Consider the following 20894-nt stretch of genomic DNA (forward strand, 5'->3'; position numbering starts at 1 on the left):
AAGAGATCGCTAAATCAGCCCGGCCATTTACGGAGGGGGATTTCATCAAAAACTGCATGATTAAAGTTTGTGACGAAGTTTGCCCAGAAAAAAGGCAACTCTTTTAAATGTGAGTCTGAGCAGAAACACCATTGCCGAGAGAGTAGACCAGTTGTCCATCAATCTAAAAGAGCAGCTTGTGAAAAAGGGAAAAGATTTCATTGCATATTCCTTGGCTGTGGATGAGAGCACCGACATTTCTGACATTGCCCAGTTGTCAATTTTCATCCGCGGAGTGGACTCCAGCCTAAGCGTGACAGAGGAGTTTTTGGCTTTACGTCCTATGCATGGCACAACTACGGGGCATGATTTGTATGAAGAGGTGTCAAGATGTGTAAATGAGATGGAGCTGCCTTGGGAAAAACTCGTGGGTTTGACAACCGACGGAGCACCTGCGATGTGTGGACACAGGAGCGGACTGGTGGCGAAGATACGGGAAAAGATGCAAGAGGAAAACGCGACAGGTGAGCTGACAGCTTATCATTGTATCATACACCAGGAAGCGTTGTGCGGTAAAGCCTTGAAAATGGAGCATGTAATGAGCATCATCACGCGCACAGTTAACCAAGTATCACCCTCAACCTCAAACAAGTGAACATTACTGTGCAATCACATATTTAGAGTTTTTACTCAGTTCAAGTTTAAAAGTTAAAGTTTAATATTTGTTTTCACTGCATGTTACTTCTCCTTAAACAAAGTGTTGTTTTTGATTAATAGATTTTTGCACTTTATTTTATTGTATTTCAATCCAATTATATTTTAAAAATATTTCAGTTGAGTGGATGATAGAAAATTGCTATTATTGTTTTTTTCTTTGAAGTAAATTTAGCCCACTTTTGCTAAAATAGAAAATATAGGCTACTGATGGTGCCTTGAATACCGGTTTCTTTCATTTAATGTTCATGTTATGGGGATTTTTATATAAAGGAAATTTGTCTTTTGTGTCTGTTGAAAATTAAAGATTACTGACAGAGCCATAAGAAAATATTGCTTTATTTATCTGATCATATTGGAATATATTTGTTAGGTTTTCAGTAGGTTCAATTAGGTTCACTAGACTATATGCGTCATTTAAAATTTTTTCAATGAACATTCGAACAGTCCGGCCCTCGGCTTGTAGCTAAATTTTTTATTTGGCCCTCCGTCCATTTGACTTTGACACCCCTGTGTTAGAGGATGCATATCTCAGATGTGAGGGTGTAAAGCGCTAAATTGTCAAATGCGAAAGGGTTTTTTACATAGTTGTTAGATATTTAGAGAATTGTTCATTTGTTCTGCAAAAGTGGCGTACTGTAGACATATTGTTGCAGTGTTGAACATGCATTCTGATATGTATTTCTGTCAATGTCCATAGAGTTACTTTACTGTTAGTGAAGACTACTTCATAGCGAACTCTGTCCAAATATGGAGAAAGGAGTGGGATGTGTCTCCAAATTCCTCACAGAAATGCTTTATTTGACCGTCATAATTGTTGTCTTCTCATGAATTTAGCAAATTGAGTTGTCAATTTACAATTTGATTGTTTTGAGCAAATGCATAGCTAATATGACTGCGTACGGCACTGAATATGAATGAAAATACATTCAATGCCAGAGCAATTTCCAAACAGTGCACACTGATGTCATTTATAATACTGTTAGTAAGCTACAGTACATTTCTTAAACCAGACTGCATGGAATTTGGTTCCAGATAGCAACAACCTGATGTGAAAATGTACTGCATATCTTAGGTTGGAGAGGACCAAAAAATTGGCAGAGGTAGAGCTTAGCACATACTGTATGTCATGTCAGAAGATGGGAGAGGGGAACAGATGGCAGGTGCAAGGGAAGTGGTTTGAGGGACTAGTTTGTCTGAGAGAAATTACTACACACACAGGGGGTCTAACCTCGCTGCCCTCTCAGTTTCGTCACTGCAGCACAGCTTGAACTTGATCCAGATAATTACTATTGGTGTGTGACACTATAGGGGTGACCAAATGCATGTGTTCAGAATCAGATGAGCTAATCAGGTGATGCAGTCATAAGCGATGTGTAGCTTACATATGCCCTCGGAAACTGATGTGTACAAGTTTAAAAGTGCAGGCTCTTGCACATGGGAAGTAAATGATCATACGTGATGGGGGTCTTGCATTTCTGTGTCGTTCCATTATTAGGTAACCACAAGACCATTTCTTTCTTTTTATCACTGATCTCTCTCTTCCCCCTTCTCCCAGTTAAAAATATCCCGACTTCACCTCTAACCTTTTTCCTCATCTACATTACTCCACCCACATTAATATGATATCACACCAGCCTATAAGGTTTTATCGTATCCAACTTGCAATATAATTTGCTATAAATCATGATCTAATCCTCCATCTGTCTCTGCAGATGTAGGATCTTGTAGTGTATTTGAGGTTTAAAAAGGCTTCTGAAGTCAGTAATATCCACTTAGAAATGTCAGAAATGTCCCTCGTGAAAATGTATCAACCCCGACAAAACTGTCCATTAATTACAATCAATATAATAATACATTTTTTTCCTGTTGCTCCAGGATTATTTTCCTGCTGTAGCAAACTGGCTCAAATTAAGATCTTTCATCTGTACTTTTTCAAAAAAAATATAGTCCAACCCTTCCTATTTGAACTAGTTTCTCGTCCTACTCTTTCCCGACTCCTCTCTCAAAAACTTGACAGGTCTGCTTTCAACGTAAGCGGAGAGAGATAGGGAGAGAGCAAAGGGTTGGAGGTAGCCTAGTGGTTAAGAGCATAGGGCCAGTAACCGAAAGGTTGCTGGGTTGAATCCCTGAGCCAACTATGTGACAAATCTGTTGACATGCCCTTCTGCAAGGCACTTAACCCTCTGGATAATAGCTCCTGCTAAAATGTCAAATTAAATGTAGAGATGACAGTTTGTTGGCCACAATTCCTTTCATCTTTGCCAAACATTATGGCAGCAAAATTAACTCTTCATCATCCTCTCTCATGTTTCCTGTACATCTTTATTTTGTTTTCCTCAACATGGCTTGTGCAATGCACTTCCTGAAACCATAAAAAGGAAAAGGTTGGCACTCTAAAAACATCGTTATTCCACCTCTTGCCACTATTACATTTTTGGGCCATATTGCATTGCATTGCATTGATTGCTTTTGAAGGCATTCTCTCGATATGATGTCACTCTTTCAAGACATACAGTGCCTTCAAAATGTGTTGACACCGCTTGACGTTTTGTTGTGTTACAACCAGGATTTAAAATTGATTAAAATGTTGATTTTGTTTCGCTGGCCTACACACAATATCCCATAATGTCATAATTATTAAAAAAGGAAATGCTCAAATGTCTTGGGAAATAGCAAACCTAAATAAGTTCAGGAAAAAACGTAACTTAATAAGTTGCTTGGACTCACTCTGTGTACAATACGTGTTTAACATGATTTTGAATGACTACCTTGGTAGTCATGCTTGGATTGCGTCCTACCTGACAGGTCGCTCCTACCAGGTGGCGTGGCGAGAATCTGTCTCCTCACCACGCGCTCTCACCACTGGTGTCCCCCAGGGCTCTGTTCTAGGCCCTCTCTTATTCTCGCTATACACCAAGTCACTTGGCTCTGTCATAACCTCACATGGTCTCTCCTATCATTGCTATGCAGACGACACACAATTAATCTTCTCCTTTCCCTCTTCTGATGACCAGGTGGCGAATCGCATCTCTGCATGTCTGGCAGACATATCAGTGTGGATGACGGATCACCACCTCAAGCTGAACCTCAGCAAGACGGAGCTCCTCTTCCTCCCGGGAAGGACTGCCCGTTCCATGATCTCGCCATCACGGTTGACAACTCCATTGTGTCCTCCTCCCAGAGCGCTAAGAACCTTGGCGTGATCCTGGACAACACCCTGACGTTCTCAACTAGCATCAAGGCGGTGTCCCGTTCCTGTAGGTTCATGCTCTACAACATCCGCAGAGTACGACCCTGCCTCACACAGGAAGCGGCGCAGGTCCTAATCCAGGCACTTGTCATCTCCCGTCTTGATTACTGCAACTCGCTGATGGCTGGGCTCCCTGCCTGTGCCATTAAACCCCTACAACTCATCCAGAACGCCGCAGCCCGTCTGGTGTTCAACCTTCCCAAGTTCTCTCACGTCACCCCGCTCCTCCGCTCTCTCCACTGGCTTCCAGTTGAAGCTCGCATCCGCTACAAGACCATGGTGCTTGCCTACGGAGCTGTGAGGGGAACGGCACCTCAGTACCTCCAGGCTCTGATCAGGCCCTACACCCAAACAAGGGCACTGCGTTCATCCACCTCTGGCCTGCTCGCCTCCCTACCACTGAGGAAGTACAGTTCCCGCTCAGCCCAGTCAAAACTGTTCGCTGCTCTGGCCCCCAATGGTGGAACAAACTCCCTCACGACGCCAGGACAGCGGAGTCAATCACCACCTTCCGGAGACACCTGAAACCCCACCTCTTCAAGGAATACCTAGGATAGGGTAAGTAAGGGTAAGTAATCCTTCTCACCCCCCTTGTCTCCCCCCCAAAAAAAAAAAAAAGATTTAGATGCAAGTGGCTGTTCCACTGGATGTCATAAGGTGTATGCACCAATTTGTAAGTCGCTCTGGATAAGAGCGTCTGCTAAATGACTTAAATGTAAATGTAATGTAAATGTATTAACAAACAAATACTGAAACATACAACAAATCAATGACATAATAAAATAAACAATTCTAGTGCAATTGTCATCACTGAACATATCTCATAATGATTCATAAATGTTATTCTTGTTATTCACTAGGGTTAATGTTTTAATAAGTTACATTCAATCAAATTTTGGAATTTGTGTATAGTATTTGGCAACAAGAATAAATAAAAAAAACAATCATTTCAATGGTCTTGTTATCATTGCAATAGTAACATTATTCTATCCTTTATGTCAAAAACATGGGTAGTGTTCATAATGGTAAAGTGTTCTGCAAGGTTTTCGCAAAATTCTGACACAAATTTACATTCAAAGAACAAGTGAGACAAATTCTCACCTTTCTCACAGAAAACACAGATATCATCCATCAATAGCCACATTTGGATAACACAAAATATATCCATGTAATTCTATGTAAAAAATGAAAGTGCACTTCCTTAAATTTGTTTGGTATACACTTTGTAAGGCCTTAACCATTGGTTTTTTCCCCCCAGACAATGACAGGAATAAACATGTTCCAGAAATATTCCTCTCTGTGTAACTTGGTTTTGTGAATGGAGAATTTGTCTTATATATTTATTACAACAAGATCTCAAGTAAGCCCACGCCAATCTGAGTTCTGGATAAACTGTGTGATCATTACCAAAGCTAAAATGAGTTTTCATTAGTGTAGTTAGACCACTGGTAACGGCTTTGATCACAGAAATAAACTCTGAAAGGTATTGGAAACTGTTTCAATGTTATAAATTGTTCATATGTAAGAATATTACCCCTGTTGTCAAACATCAAGAACAAAGTCAATATTCCTCTCATGCCAGCTGGGGTAGAACAATGACTTATTCCTTACAGTTATGTCTGAATTATTCCACAAAAGGGCTTTGTGGGGAAAAATTGTGCAGGAAACATTTCAGGCCATTAAAGCTTGTTGGTGAAACCTAGCCAATTTAGCAGGTGATCTTTCAGGAATATAATTAAGTTTCAGTAAAAATTGAAGACAACCCAAATTATTAAACACATTATTTGGAATGAAATACCATATTGAATCAGTGTTGATCAAACATCTTTTCAACCAGTTCATCTTGATAGTGTTATGTCTCCCTTCCGGAGACACCTGAAACCCCACCTCTTTAAGGAATACCTAGGATAGGATAAAGTAATCCTTCTCACCCCCTCCCCTCCCCTTAAAAGATTTAGATGCACTATTGTAAAGTGGCTGTTCCACTCGATGTCATAAGGTGAATGCACCAATTTGTAAGTCGCTCTGGATAAGAGCGTCTGCTAAATGACTTAAATGTAAATGTAAATGTACCTCATCTCTGTGCCCTGCAAATACAATTATCTGTAAGGTCCCTCAGTCGAGCAGTGAATTTCAAACACAGATTCAACCACAAAGACCAGGGAGGTTTTCCAATGCCTCGCAAAGAAGGGCACCTATTGGTAGATGGGTAAAAATGTGAAAAAAGCAGACATTGAATATCTCTTTGAGCATGGTGACGTTATTAACGACACTTTGGCTGGAGTATCAACGCACACAGTCATTAGGAACGATGCAGTCATTGTTCCTAATTCAGTTGCTGAAAAGGAAGGAAACTGTTCAATTACAGAGTTTAACGGCTGTGATAGGATAAAAATTAAGACGAAAAGACGAAAAATTAAGACGAATCAACAACATTGTAGTTATTCCACAATACTAACCTAATGGACAGAGTGAAAAGAAGGAATCCTCTACAGACTAACAAATATTCAAAAAAATACATCCTGTTTGAAACAAGACACTAAAGTAATACTGCAAAAAACATTCTGTCCTGAATACAAATTATTTTATTTGGGGCAAATCCAATAGAATACATCACACTCTCCACATTTTCAAGCATAGTGGTGGCTACATCGTGTTATGGGTATGCTTGTAATCGTTAAGGATTGGGAAGTTTTTCAGCATAAAAAAATTAAGAGAATGGAGTTAAGCAGAGGCAAAATCCTAGAGGGAACCCTGGTTCAGACTGCTTTGCACCAGACACTGGGAGATGAATTCACCTTTCAAGGACAATAACCTTAAGCACAAGGGCAAAGCTACACTGGAATTGCTAACCAAAAAGACAGTGAATGTTCCTGAGTGGCTGAGTTACAATTTTGACATAAATATACTTGAAAAACTATGGCAAGACCTGAAAATGGTTGTCCAGCAATGATCAACAACCAATTTGACAGAGCTTGATGAATTTTGAAAAGGAATAAAGGGGAAATTTTGCACAATCCAGTTGTGGAAAGCAATTAAATAGTCTTACCCAGAAAGACACACTCTTGTCATCGCTGCCAAGGGTGCTTCTACAAAGTATTGACTCAGGGGTGTACTTGTGTAAATTAGATATTTCTTTAAAAAAAATGTCTATACATTTTCTAAAAATTCTAAAAATCTGTTTTCACTTTCTCATTATGGGGTATTGTGTGTCGGCGGCTGAGGGAATAAAAATATTGAATCAATTTTGAATTCAGGCTGTAACAAAATGTGGATTAAGTCAAGGGACTCCCCATTCTAGGTTTACACTTTACCTCCTTATCTGTCTTGTTTCTGCTAAGGCTCTCTCCATGGCAACTCACAGTGAGCTCCAAAGGCATTGGGACAGTGGCACATTTTGTTGTCGTTAGGGCAACAGACCAGGAGAGATGTCTGCCTCCCCCATGTAGGATTCATAAATCCTATCACCAGGACTGTCGTTTGAAATCCCATTGATTTACCACAAGGCTTAATCGTCCTCCAGATGCGGCCATAAAAGACACCATTTCGTATGTCTTGAAAGAGTGACATCATATTGGGAACACTGCCTTCAAAAGCAATCAATTCAATGCAATTCTCCAAAACTATTGGGACTGTGACTGAATGGTCCTTTGAGTCCAAGTTCAAAAAGTATTGACACCGGTTGACTTTTTGTTGTGTTGCAGCCTGGATTTAAAATGGATTCAAATGTAGATTTTGTTTCGCCTGGCCTACACACAGTGTGTCAATGACCTCCCTGTCATCACGACACAGCGTTTCTCAAATGAAAAGTAAAGAAATGAGTTGTATGAATAAATCCTATTATCAGGACGGTCATTTAAAATCACATTGATTTACCACAAGGCTTAAACATTCCTCCAGATGCGTCCATAAAAGAAGCCTTATAAGTGTCTGTGTATGGCCATGTTGCACCAGTGCTACAGTAGATCACATGCTCTGAGCTAAAGATAGCAAGACTGTAACTAAATATACCGTATCTGTTTGTATGTAGGCCGTCATTGTAAACAAGAATTTGTTCTTAACTGACTTGCCTAGTTAAATAAAAGGTACAAATAAATAAAAGGACATATTTTAAATCATTTTATGGTATGGGCTGGCTGACCCCTATTAAATCAGGCCAGTGGTGTGGCTACGATCTGATCGATGTTCCTTAGACTAGGTACCATGTTGTCCTCAGGCTCAGTCTTGATCATGTGGCCGTCTTGCTTTGGCTTGTGTACTCCTGGTCTGCAAGGTGCAAGGTCTTTAGCCAGCTGCATTCCAGTGCTCCTAGGGTTACGGAGCACTGCCTCCTGCGATTTTGGCTGTGATGAGACGGATGGGACCAGTTGGCCACCTTGAGGAGCAGTTGCCCATTGCCGCTGAGCCATCCCATTCGCGCTGTGCTCTTGGGGGCTGTGACAAGGGGACTGGTCATGGTCTCCTTGACTTTAGATCTTGTGAAGGACGTGGAGGTGGCGTCCTCACGGATGTTGCAGAGTTTCTTGAGGCTGCACTTCTCTGCTGAGTGCTATCGGTCACATCTGGTGCAGCGCTCCTCCTCGTCTAGGAGTACGTAGAGTAGGGCTGGAGCTAGTCCTTAAACTTATGTCGAAGTGGCGAGGCTGGCTTTCCCCAGGGTGGACTCTGGTCGGTTCCGTGGAGAGCGTTAGTGCCCCATCTCTTCTGTGGGCAAACGCTCACGCCTCTCTCTGGTTCGCTTGTGCCCTGCCCTCACACTCTGCCTCGATTTGGAGCCAATTCGCTAGGTCTGTGAGATCCGGACACTCACCATTGAGCTGGCAAGGATGGAGAATCTGCGGAGACCATTTGGATCATCCAGGCGGACGTCAGCCGCATTCATCGTGTGGGCAATCTGCCCAAGTGCCAGGTTGTGTCGGTGGCCCCACTGCTGCCCATGGGTATGCATCGCTGCTGTGTAGGGAGCTGGATTCTTTTTGATATTTTTGTGTTTGTTTGTTGGACATATAAAGAAATACAAAATTACAAATGTAACAGGTACATCCTTTTATCCCCCTGTACCTATTGAAACACCTCCCTTCCATTAACATCAAAAGCAGCGTATATATACATAATCAAATACATGTAAAAAAAGTATATATATACATTTATATGCACATATGTACACATACAGTTGAAGTCGGATGTTTATATACACCTTAGCCAAATACATTTGAGATGGTGTTCTTCAGCTTGCAACCTTTCCCAATTTTCCTCCAAACATAACGATGGTCATTATGGCCAAAGAGGTATATTTTTGTTTCATCAGACCAGAGGACATTTCTCAAAAAATATGATCTTTGTCCCCATGTGCAGTTGCAAACCATCGTCTGGCTTTTTTTTATGGCAGTTCTGGAGCAGTGGCCTCTTCCTTGCTGAGCGGCCTTTCAGGTTATGTCGATATAGGACTCGTTTTACTGTGGATAGATACTTTTGTACCTGTTTCCTCCAGCATCTTCACAAGGTCCTTTGCTGTTGTTCTGGGATTATTTGCACTTTTCGCACCAAAGTACTTTCATCTCTAGGAGAGAACGCATCTCCTTCCTGAGAGGTATGACGGCTGCGTGGTCCCATGGTGTTTATACTTACGTACTATTGTTTGTACAGATGAATGTGGTACCTTCAGGCATTTGGAAATTGCTCCCAAGGATGAACCAGACTTGTGGAAGTCTACAATTGTTTTTCTGAGGTCTTGGCTGATTTCTTTTGATTTTCCCATGATGTCAGCAAAGAGGCATGAGTTTGAAGGTAGGCCTTGAAATACATCCACAGGTACACCTCCAATTGACTCAAATGATGTCAATTAGCCTACCAGAAGCTTCTAAAGCCATGACATCATTTTCTGAATTTTCCAAGCTGTTTAAAGGCACAGTCAACTTAGTGTATGTAGACTTCTGACCCACCGGAATTGAGATACAGTGAGTTACAAGTAAAACAAATCTGTCTGTAAACAATTGTTGGAAAAATTACTTGTGTAATGCACAAAGTAGATTTCCTTACCGACTTGCCAAAACTATAGTTTGTTAACAAGAAATTTGTGGAGTGGTTGAAAAACGAGTTTCAATGACTCCAACCGAAGTGTATGTCAACTTCCGACTTCAACTGTACATACATACATATACACAAAAATAAAATAAAAATATCACAACATACTGTCCCTTCCCTCCCACACCCTCTTTTTGTGGCCAAAATTCTTACCCTTGATCAATAGAAGGCAACTGTTCAAAAAAGGAAATTTAAAGTCATCAGTACAACCTCTCAAAGTATTTAAAAATGGTGTATAAAAAAAAAGTATATAAAAGACATGAGATCTTTCAACCAGGCTGATACAGTGGGAGGTTTGGAGGATTTGCAATTAAGCAAGATCTTCCGGCGGGCTATGAGGGAAGCAAACACTACAGCGTTTGCTTTACTTTTAGTGAGACTAGGCAACAATGACAGAACTCCAATAGCTATCAAAGGACAAGGCTGCAGGTCGATATCCAGAATTTTAGAGAGAGTATTAAAAAAGGATGGCCAATACTCAGAAAGCTTAGAACATGAATAAAACTTCATGGGTGTGGTGTGCCGAAGTGATTGAACATCTATCACGTGTAATTTGTGTCAGGGAGACATGTTGTATGTTATTCTTTGGCGTAGTGAATTCTGTGCAAGACCTTGAACTGAATTCAACTCAATCGAGCACATCGGGATGTGGAGTTAACCCTACGAAGGGCCTCCTCCCATCAGTTCAAGTTCACTACCCGTTTGTCTTGATTTTGTTTATTGGAGAGGGTTCAGGAGAAAGCATAATGTCATATAATCTAGAAATTTCTACTAGCAATGTCTTGGGAGGTAGTTGAGGAAAGGTGGGAAAATGAAAGCGAACAAAGTTGCGGGCTTAAAAATAACGAGATCATTAAAACTGGCAAACTCCCCATCTAAAAATACATCTTTGAAACATACCAAACCTCTCTCTCGCCACAAAACAAAAGCCTGTTCGAGTTTGGAGGGTAAAAATAGGTGTTTTTTTCAGATAGGGCTTAGATAGGTCTACAATGTTGACAAAATACAGTATACTTTGAAGGACACAAGGAGCACAAGTAAGAGCAGAAAGGGAGGATGATTGGCAGGAGTGTGCTTCTAATGAGCACCAGTTGGTACCTGGAGCATTACACCAGACCATAATCTTTTGAATATTGGCTTCCCGATAATAAAAAAGTACATTTAGAAGTGTCAATCCTCCATCTTGTCTCCTTCTTTTAAATATTGCTCTACGTATCCTAGGTTATTTGCCTTCCCAGATAAAATGACTGATGAGCCTATCCAACTTGGTAAACAATGATTTCGACAGAGTTCACAGGGTTAGTGATGTGTAATAGTGGATCGTCTGCGTGTAGTGACACCTTGTGTTCTTCACCAGCTCAGTGGATTCTCGTGAATGATGATCATTTTAAGGCCAAGTAAAGCGGTTCTTCTTTTATCTGCAAAAAAGAAGCGGGGACATAGGGCGACGGGTCCCGCCGGAGAGGGGAAAGTATTTTTGAATGTTGAAGGTTGGTGTGCACGCTAGCCGTAGGAGCAGAATAGAGGAGACGTATCCATGAGATGAAATTGGACCCAAAACAAAATCTTCACAAAATCTTCAATAATCCAACTCCTCCCGGTCGAAAGCCTTCTCCGCATCAAGAGAAGCAACAATGCTGGGGTCTGGAGAGACAGGCGCGAGTGTAATGCCCAAAAAGACGGCGTACATTGGAAAACAGTTGTCGCCCTTTGATGATCATCAGATATGACACCCTGAAGGCAGGGATCCAACAGGCATGCTAGAACCTTGGCTAATAGTTTAACATTGGCGTTCAAAGTGAAATGGCCTGATATCCACTACATTCCGCCGGATCTTGATCTTTCTTGGGTATAAGTGATATGTAGGCTTGAGTTAGCGTCGGGCGGAGAGAGCCATGTGATAACGAGAGTCGGTGAACATATCTGATAGTAAGGGGGAGAGTTGATCTGAGAATTTTTTTAATAAACATGAATGGGGAATCCGTCAGGGCCTTGCCACTTTGCATTTAACTTTAGACCCTTGGTTATCTCATCGAGGTGCAGAGGGTTGTCCAGAACATTACTCATGTCCATATCAATAGATGGAATATCCAAGTTGTTTAAAAAGTTGTCCATTTCCGTATGCCTAAGAGTACCAGTCTGACTGGAAATCCCAAAACGTCAAATGAAGAAAAAGGAAAAGAGAGATTGAGAGAGAGGAGCAGCATGAAAAAATAACATCTGAATAATACATTTAAAAAACTTTAGAGAAACAGAGCACAAGAATCTTTGGATAATGCCAACATAATGTTCAATGGCCATAATGTGAAGCCCACTAGGTGCTGCCACATGGCTGAGATAATGAGAAACATTCTAAAGGAACCAGTAGGCTATGAAAAGGGTCATCCCCTGTCTTGGTACATTTTTACAAACGTCCTTAGGTGGACACAATTAAATAACAGTATACAAATGGACAACTAGCATTTTGGATATATACAATTAAGCACACAAACCATGGGTCTGAACTCTTCAGGTAGTGCAACGATTTAACAAGAGTGAAATTAGAAGAGAAGAGTGATAGTTTTCGACTCCAATGTCGTAGTGGAGTCCAAGATCAAGTGAATGTGACTGAGGACCACCAGTGAGCAACATCACCAATTAAGGCCAACATAAACCACGGCAGTTCAAAATGTCCATCAATAACATTTAAAAATACAATTTCAAAAAACGTTATACATCAAGGAGAGCCCCAAATGAAAAATGCATTTATATATACACAAATATCGGTATCTAACTTGCGAATAACAGTATCCAAAATAGCATACAGGTTGCCAAACTACCATGTGGGCTATAGATTGCCATAAGTGGAACAGCGAAATCAAAGCCTTAGTCAAAATTTGAAAAAGCAAAATGCTGCGTTTTCAACAGCGATTGTCTTTGATTAAGAAACTAAATGAGATCAAATTGAAGTTTAAAGTACAGTGAGACAGCATACTATGTCACTGTCAACAACAAATGAGTTATGTGCCGCCTCAAACATACCTACTCTAGCCGGCAAATGTTAGCATAGGATTATTTCACGAGAAACGGGTCGATAGATAGCCATAGATGTATGTAGCTGCACGGTCACTGGGACTAGCTTTACTCACAAACAACAGGCAGGTGAGCAATCGATTGTATTTGAAATATCGCGAAAGGCCTGTTGGGTCTGGATGTTTTTATTTCACCGACATATTTGCCATGTGTTCCCGATTGTAGGCTATGCCTCGTTATTGGGCTACAATCCACAGCGAGGCTATATATATATATATATTTTTTAATCTATTGATCCTATGCTGCTAAATTATAGGCATTTTCATGGTGTAGTAGGCTATTCTGAATGATTTAATTTATTTCTGAACAGACAGCAGTAAGTCTATAACTTTGGCAAATGTATTCCAATTCATCAGGGGTGCCGCAGTTCCTTCAGAACCCTTTGCACGGCTATGGTTCTTTAAGGAAATACATGATGGTCAACGCTGGAGAGATGAGAGCTGCAGGCTCATGTCTACCAGAGCAGACAGGGAGAAAGAACATAGAAAGTGAATCTCATTCTAGTAATGTGAGATATACTGGCGCAATTCTCACAAAGCCATGGCCACGCGTTGGTCTCAAACATAGGTTACAATGTTGCGCAAATCAGAAACCCGGGCCAGGGCTGAAAATCTACTTTTCCACATTTTTTTTGTTGGGGGCAGGATAATTTATTAGCAACTCGAATTAAAAATTATTTTCTTGTCATGAGAGGTACCGGATCCAACAAAACAGTCCAAAACGGAGAAGTGCCAGAACCTGTTCTGCTCAAATGAAACACAAACTCTGTTCCTTGCCTCAGACTGCACAGGCTGTTCTCTCACCAAGCGATCATATTTTCACCCATCAGACTATTCTCAATTTAATCTCGTCATTACGAATATATTAAATTCGTTTTGATTTAGAATAGTCCGCTATCAAATAGGCAAGAACAGGAATCAAGACTAAAAATACATGTCCTCCATATACACTGGAATAGTGAATGGAAGCCACTTTTCCGCAGGAACATTTTTCACTCATGTTGGGTAGGCTACTCCGGTTCTGGTCACTTCGCTGCACCACAGGTGATATACCACTCAAACTCTGAATGCCATGGGCTGTCCAACTGTGTTCCTGCTGCTACCAAGTGCTTAATTTGGGAAACCAAGTGAAATCTGTTTGGGAACATCAATAGAAACATATTTAATGAAACTGTTGACATCTCTCTGAAAGGGCAACCAGTGAAGAACAAACACCATTGTAAATACAACCCATATTTACTTTTGTACATAATGATAACACTGGACATAGCTATAATATGACATTTTAAATGTGCCTATTCCTTTGAAACTTGTGAGTTTGATGTTTACTGTAAAAATGTTATTGTTTATTTCACTTTTGTTTATTATCTATTTCGCTTGCTTTGGCAATGTTACCATATGTTCCCCAAGTCAATAAAGCCCATTTGAATTGAGTTGAAAGCAATGAAGGAGAGAGGGGAGTAGATGGAAACTCATGGTGGTGAGGTATTCTTTAATTAAAGGTAATGTGTCAGTCGATTAATGATGACATTTAAAAAAAATACCCCATTACTAGGCTATTCGAAATCTAAAACAAATTTACTATAAATGTAGGCTAAATCTGTCAATTTTGGATTTAGGCTAGGTGGTCACCAAGATATCTTGAATCAGTATTTTTTTCTGCTGTGTGTAATATGTGGCTGTCTATGTATTGTATAATGGCACAATCATTATTTTAATTCTGGGTTTTTGTCAGGAAAGCTGCAGAAGGACGAGTAGGCTACAATTCCCCATCGTTCATCAGAGCAATTTTGACGGCCAGCTCGCGAAAAAGTTTGAGAGGGTTTATCTAATGTTCCTTTGTTAGATTTGAGCTCATCTTGCTCTGGCTGGCATTAGTTGTTGATCTTGTTGTTGTTGTTGAGGTGCATTTCGCGATGGCGCACCGGTCTGGGTGGACTCTGGTACTGGACCAGGCCGATGTTTTTATTGGGTTTTATTTACTGCAGTGTCTATTAAATTGTCCAAACGCACGGCCCCTTTCCCACTCTGTAGCTGCTGTAGAATTGTAGAATTGTCACAAATGCCTTAGAATATATAATTCCCAAACATTCTAAGAATTTATGAAAACGTGAAAAAGACCATATTTAAGCTCTCGCTTGTCAGAAAATGTTTTTCAAAGTATCGTATTCTTCCTGGGGGTGTATATGAACAGATTTGAATAACGTTTCATGCCGCTAAAATGCTGTCAGTTCCGCTTTAAATATTGACGTCACAAATGTGTTATTTGTACAGTTCTTTATTACAAATGTTGTTATTTGTTTCATTTGACTGTGTAAAACCCAGCAGCACTAGTTGTTTCTCTGAGAGGGAGGTGTCCACAGTATATAGCATTTTGCAAAAAAAAAAACATGATTATTTGTCTCTCTAAAATTAAACCATCAAGTGATACAGTACATGTCTGTCATTGAACAACCCCGTGCCACGTTTAGAAAGTGAAAAGCGCACCCATCTCTGATGCATTTTAGCATTTCAATGTTTAACTTCATCAAAAGTATGACCCGTACAATATATATAGGGCATATTGGATGCCCATGTCTGTATGTGATCCACCAGGTATCAAACCAGGGAGCGTGACTCTATGGACTGCATTGGTCCATTGAGCTGAGGCCTAGGCATTAGCTTTGGTAGCCAACACAAATCTATAGCGAAGTTATACATCATGCAAGCATGTTTCACCAAACCACCTCCTCCTCACGTACATCTTCACGAAGCTATTGGAGGAGACTGACCAATCAGTGGCTACTCTATAGCTGAAGGTGGAGTTTTACCTCGCATCGACTTATAGATGACCTGGAGCCAGTGGGTCTGGCGACGAATATGTAGCCAGCCAACTAGAGCATACAGGTCGCAGTGGTGGGTGGTATAAGGGGTTTTGGAAACAAAACAGATGGCACTGTGGTAGACTGCATCCAGTTTGCTGAGTAGAGTATTGGAAGCTATTTTGTAAATGACATCGCCGAATTCGAGGATCGGTAGGATAGTCAGTTTTACGAGGGTATGTTTGGCGGCATGAGTGAAGGAGGCTTTGTTGCGAAACAGGAAGCCGATTCTAGATTTCATTTTGGATTGGAGATGTTTAATATGAGTCTGGAAGGAGAGTTTATAGTCTAGCCAGACACCTAAGTATTTGTAGTTTTTCATATTCTAAGTTAGAACCGTCTAGAGCAGTGATGCTAGTCGGGCAGGCGGGTGTGGGCAATGAACGGTTGAAAAGCGTGCATTTGTTTTTTACTAGCGTTTAAAAGCAGTTGGAGACCACGGAAGGAGTGTTGTATGGTATTGAAGCTGGTTTGGAGGTTAGTTAACACAGTGTCCAAGGAAGGGCCAGATGTATACAGAATGGTGTCATCTGTGTAGAGGTGGATCAGGGAATAACCCGCAGCAAGATGTATTGTATTGTTGATGTATACAGAGAAAAGAGTCCGTCCGAGAATTGAACCCTGCGGTACCCCCATAGACTGCCAGAGGTCCGGACAACAGGCCCTCAGATTTCACACACAACTCTGTCTGAGAAGTAGGAAATTACTTTTAAAGTGAGGAAATTACTTTTAAAGAATGACCAGGCATCCTCGACTGACAGGATGAGGTCAATATCCTTCCAGGATACCCAGGCCAGGTTGATTAGAAAGGCCTGCTCACAAAAGTGTTTTAGGGAGCGTTTGACAGTGATGAGGGGTGGTCGTTTGACCGCAGACCCATAGGGGATGCAGGCGATGAGGCTGAGTGTGATCGCTGAGATCCTGATTGAAAACAGCAGAGAGGTGTATTTGGAGGACAAGTTGATCAGGATAATATCGATGAGCATGTTTACGGATTTAGGGTTGTACCTGGTGGGTTCCTTGATAATTTGTGTGAGATTGAAGGCATCTAGCTTAGATTGTAGGACTGCCGGGGTGTTAAGCATATCCCAGTTTAGGTCACCAAACAAAACGAATTCTGAAGATAGATTTGGGGCAATCAATTCACATATGGTGTCCAGGGCACAGCTAGGACCTGAGGGGGGTCTATAACAGTGAGAGACTTATTTCTAGAGAGATTCGTTTTTAAAATTAGACGCTCGAACTGTTTGGACATGGACCTGGAAAGTATGACAGAACTTTGTAGGCTATCTCTGGAGTAGATTGCAACACCTCCCCCTTTGGCAGTTCTATCTTGACAGAAAATGTTGTAGTTTGGTATGGAATTCTCTGAATTTTTGGTAACCTTCCTAAGCCATGATTCAGACACGGCAAGGCCATCAGGGTTGGCGTGGTGTGCTAAAGCAGTGAGTAAAACAAACTTGGGGAGGAGGCTTCTGATGTTAACATGCATGAAACCAAGGATTTTTCAACAAATGAGAGTGCCTGGGGACACGCAGGGCCTGGGTTAACCTCCACATCACCCGAGGAACAGAGGAGGAGTAGGATGAGGGTACGGCTAAAGGCTATCAAAACTGGTCGTCTAGTGCGTTGGGGACAGAGAATAAAAGGAGCAGATTTCTGGGCGTGGTAGCATAGGTTTAGGGCATAATGTACAGACAGGGGTATGGTGAGGTGCGGGTACAAGGGAGGTAAGCCCAGGCACTGAGTGATGATAAGAGAGGTTGCATCTCCGGACCCGCTAGTTATGCTGGGTGAAGTCACCGCAATCAGCTAAGACATTAACACAATAGCTATAAACATAGCAAGCTAGCTATCTTTTTAAGTTAACCACATCACCATGTGAAATAATCAGATTTATAATGAAGAAAACATGCCCTGCAAATATTGAGTGTAAAAAACATTATGCCAGTTTGATATGCTGCTTGTGTATTCATTCCCATATCTGCTACAAATAGAACGTTATCCTGTTTTGGTCACGCAGAAAACGCACATGGCTAGCTAGTTGGGTACAGCAGGTTCTACCATTTTTGATAGCCTGTAATCATTAGTTATTACTTCTAAGTAAAATACATTTTTGGGTCGATTCTTGTTGTTTGGTTTACTGTTTCAATTATTGTTGAGATTATATTTGGTATCCTACCGATCCGTTACTTTGGCGATGTCATTTACAAAATAGCCTCCAACACTCTACTCAGCAAATTGGATGAAGTCTATCACATTGCCATCCATTTTGTCTCCAAAGCCCCATATACTACCCACCACTGCGACCTGTATGCTCTCGGTGGCTGGCCCTCGCTTCATATATGTCGCCAAACCCACTGCCTCCAGGTCATCTATAAGGCATTGCTAGGTAAAGCCCCGCCTGTATGTTTGTTTATTCCATGTGTAACTCTGTGTTGTTGTTTGTGTCGCACTGCTTTGCTTTATCTTGGCCAGGTCACAGTTGTAAATGAGAACTTGTTCTCAACTAACCTACCTGTTTAAATAAAGGTGAAATAAATGTAAAAAACTAAAAGCGCTGTAAAGTACAATGTCTCCAAACTCTGTTCTGACCAAAATAGCAGTCACACGAACTGCCACCAAAAGGTCAACCAAATTTGCAGTGTAGAGTTTGTAACATAAATGCCATTAATGTACCAGAGATGGTAAGTTTAAGAATTTACTAAATGCATGTCAGCTCAGCCAACCATCTGAGGGACCAGTTAGCAACAGCCCAGGAATCGGTACCAGCCCACGGACCAGAGGTTGAGAAACACTAAACTGTAGCTTACTAAACTCAGCATAGAAAAAAAGTCCTCTCACTGTCAACTGCATTTATTTTCAGCAAACCTAACATGTATAAAACAACTCATCCAGAACGCCGCAGCCCGTCTGGTGTTCAACCTTCCCAAGTTCTCTCACGTCACCCCGCTCCTCCGCTCTCTCCACTGGCTTCCAGTTGAAGCTCGCATCCGCTACAAGACCATGGTGCTTGCCTACGGAGCTGTGAGGGGAACGGCACCTCAGTACCTCCAGGCTCTGATCAGGCCCTACACCCAAACAAGGGCACTGCGTTCATCCACCTCTGGCCTGCTCGCCTCCCTACCACTGAGGAAGTACAGTTCCCGCTCAGCCCAGTCAAAACTGTTCGCTGCTCTGGCTCCCCAATGGTGGAACACACTCCCTCACGACGCCAGGACAGCGGAGTCAATCACCACCTTCCGGAGACACCTGAAACCCCACATCTTTAAGGAATACCTAGGATAGGATAAAGTAATCCTTCTCACCCCCCCCCCCTTAAAAGATTTAGATGCACTATTGTAAAGTGGCTGTTCCACTGGATGTCATAAGGTGAATGCACCAATTTGTAAGTCGCTCTGGATAAGAGCGTCTGCTAAATGACTTAAATGTAAATGTAATGTAAATATTTGTATGAACATAGGATTCAACAACTGAGACATAAACTGAACAAGTTCCGCAGACATGTGACTAACAGAAATGTAATAATATATGCCATTTAGCAGACGCTTTTATCCAAAGCGACTTACAGTCATGTGTGCATACATTCTACGTATGGGTGGTCGTATGGGTGGTCCCGGGAATCGAACCCACTACTCTGGCGTTACAAGCGCCATGCTCTACCAACTGAGCTACAGAAGGACCACGTAATAATGTGTCCTTGAACAAATAATGTGTCCTCCTCATGGACTGCACCAGATTTGCTTGTTCTTGCTGTGAGATGCTACCCCAGTCTTCCACCAAGGCACCTGCACTGCAAGCAAGTTCCCGGACATTTCTGGGGGGAATGGCCCTAGCCTTCACCCGGACATTTCTGGGGGGAATGGCCCTAGCCCTCACCCTCCGATCGAACAGGTCCCAATCGTGCACAATGGGATTGAGATCCAGGCTCTTCGCTGGCCATGGCAGAACACTGACAGTCCTGTCTTGCAGGAAATCACGCACAGAACGAGCAGTATGTCTGGTGGCATTGTCATGCTGGAGGGTCATGTCAGGATGAGCCTGCAGGAAGGGTACCACATGAGGGCGGAGGATGTCGTCCCTGTAACGCACAGCATTGAGATTGCCTGCAATGACAACAAGCCCAGTCCGACACACCTCCCCAGACCATGATAGACCCTCCACCTCCAAATCGATCCCGCTCCAGAGTACAGGCCTCGGTGTAACGCTCATTCCTTCGACTATATACGCGAATCCGACCATCACCCATGGTGAGACAAAACCTTGACCCGTCAGTGAAGAGCACTTTTTGCCGGTCCTGTCTGGTCCAGCGACGGTGGGTTTGTGCCCATAGGCAACGTAGTTGCCGGTGATGTCTGGTGAGGACCTGCCTTACAACAGGCCTACAAGTCCTCAGTCCAGCCTCTCTCAGCCTATTGCGGATAGTCTGAGCACTGATGGAGGGATTGTTTGTTCCTGGTGTAACTCAGGCCGTCCTGTACCTGTCCCGCAAGTGTGATGTTCAGATGTACTGATCCTGTGCAGGTGTTGTTACACGTGGTCTGCCACTGTGAGGATGTTCAGCTGTCCGTCCCGTCTCCCTGTAGCTCTGTCTTAGGCGTCTCACAGTACGGACATTGCAATTTATTGCCCTGGCCACATCTGCAGTCCCCATGCCTCCTTGTAGCATGCCTAAGGCACATTCATGCAGATGAGCAGGGACCCTGGGCATTTTTCTTTTGGTGTTTTTCAGAGTCCGTGGAAAGGCCTCTTTAGTGTCCCTAAGTTTTTATAATTGTGACCTTAATTGCCTACCGTCTGTAACCTGTTAGTGTCTTAATGACTGTTCCACAGGTGCATGTTCATTAATTGTTTATGGTTCATTGAACAAGCATGGGAAACAGTGATTAAACACTTTACAATGAATATCTGTTAATTTATTTGGATTTTTAT

Source organism: Oncorhynchus keta, chromosome 3 (assembly GCF_023373465.1).
Source record: "Oncorhynchus keta strain PuntledgeMale-10-30-2019 chromosome 3, Oket_V2, whole genome shotgun sequence".
NCBI lineage: Eukaryota > Metazoa > Chordata > Actinopteri > Salmoniformes > Salmonidae > Oncorhynchus > Oncorhynchus keta.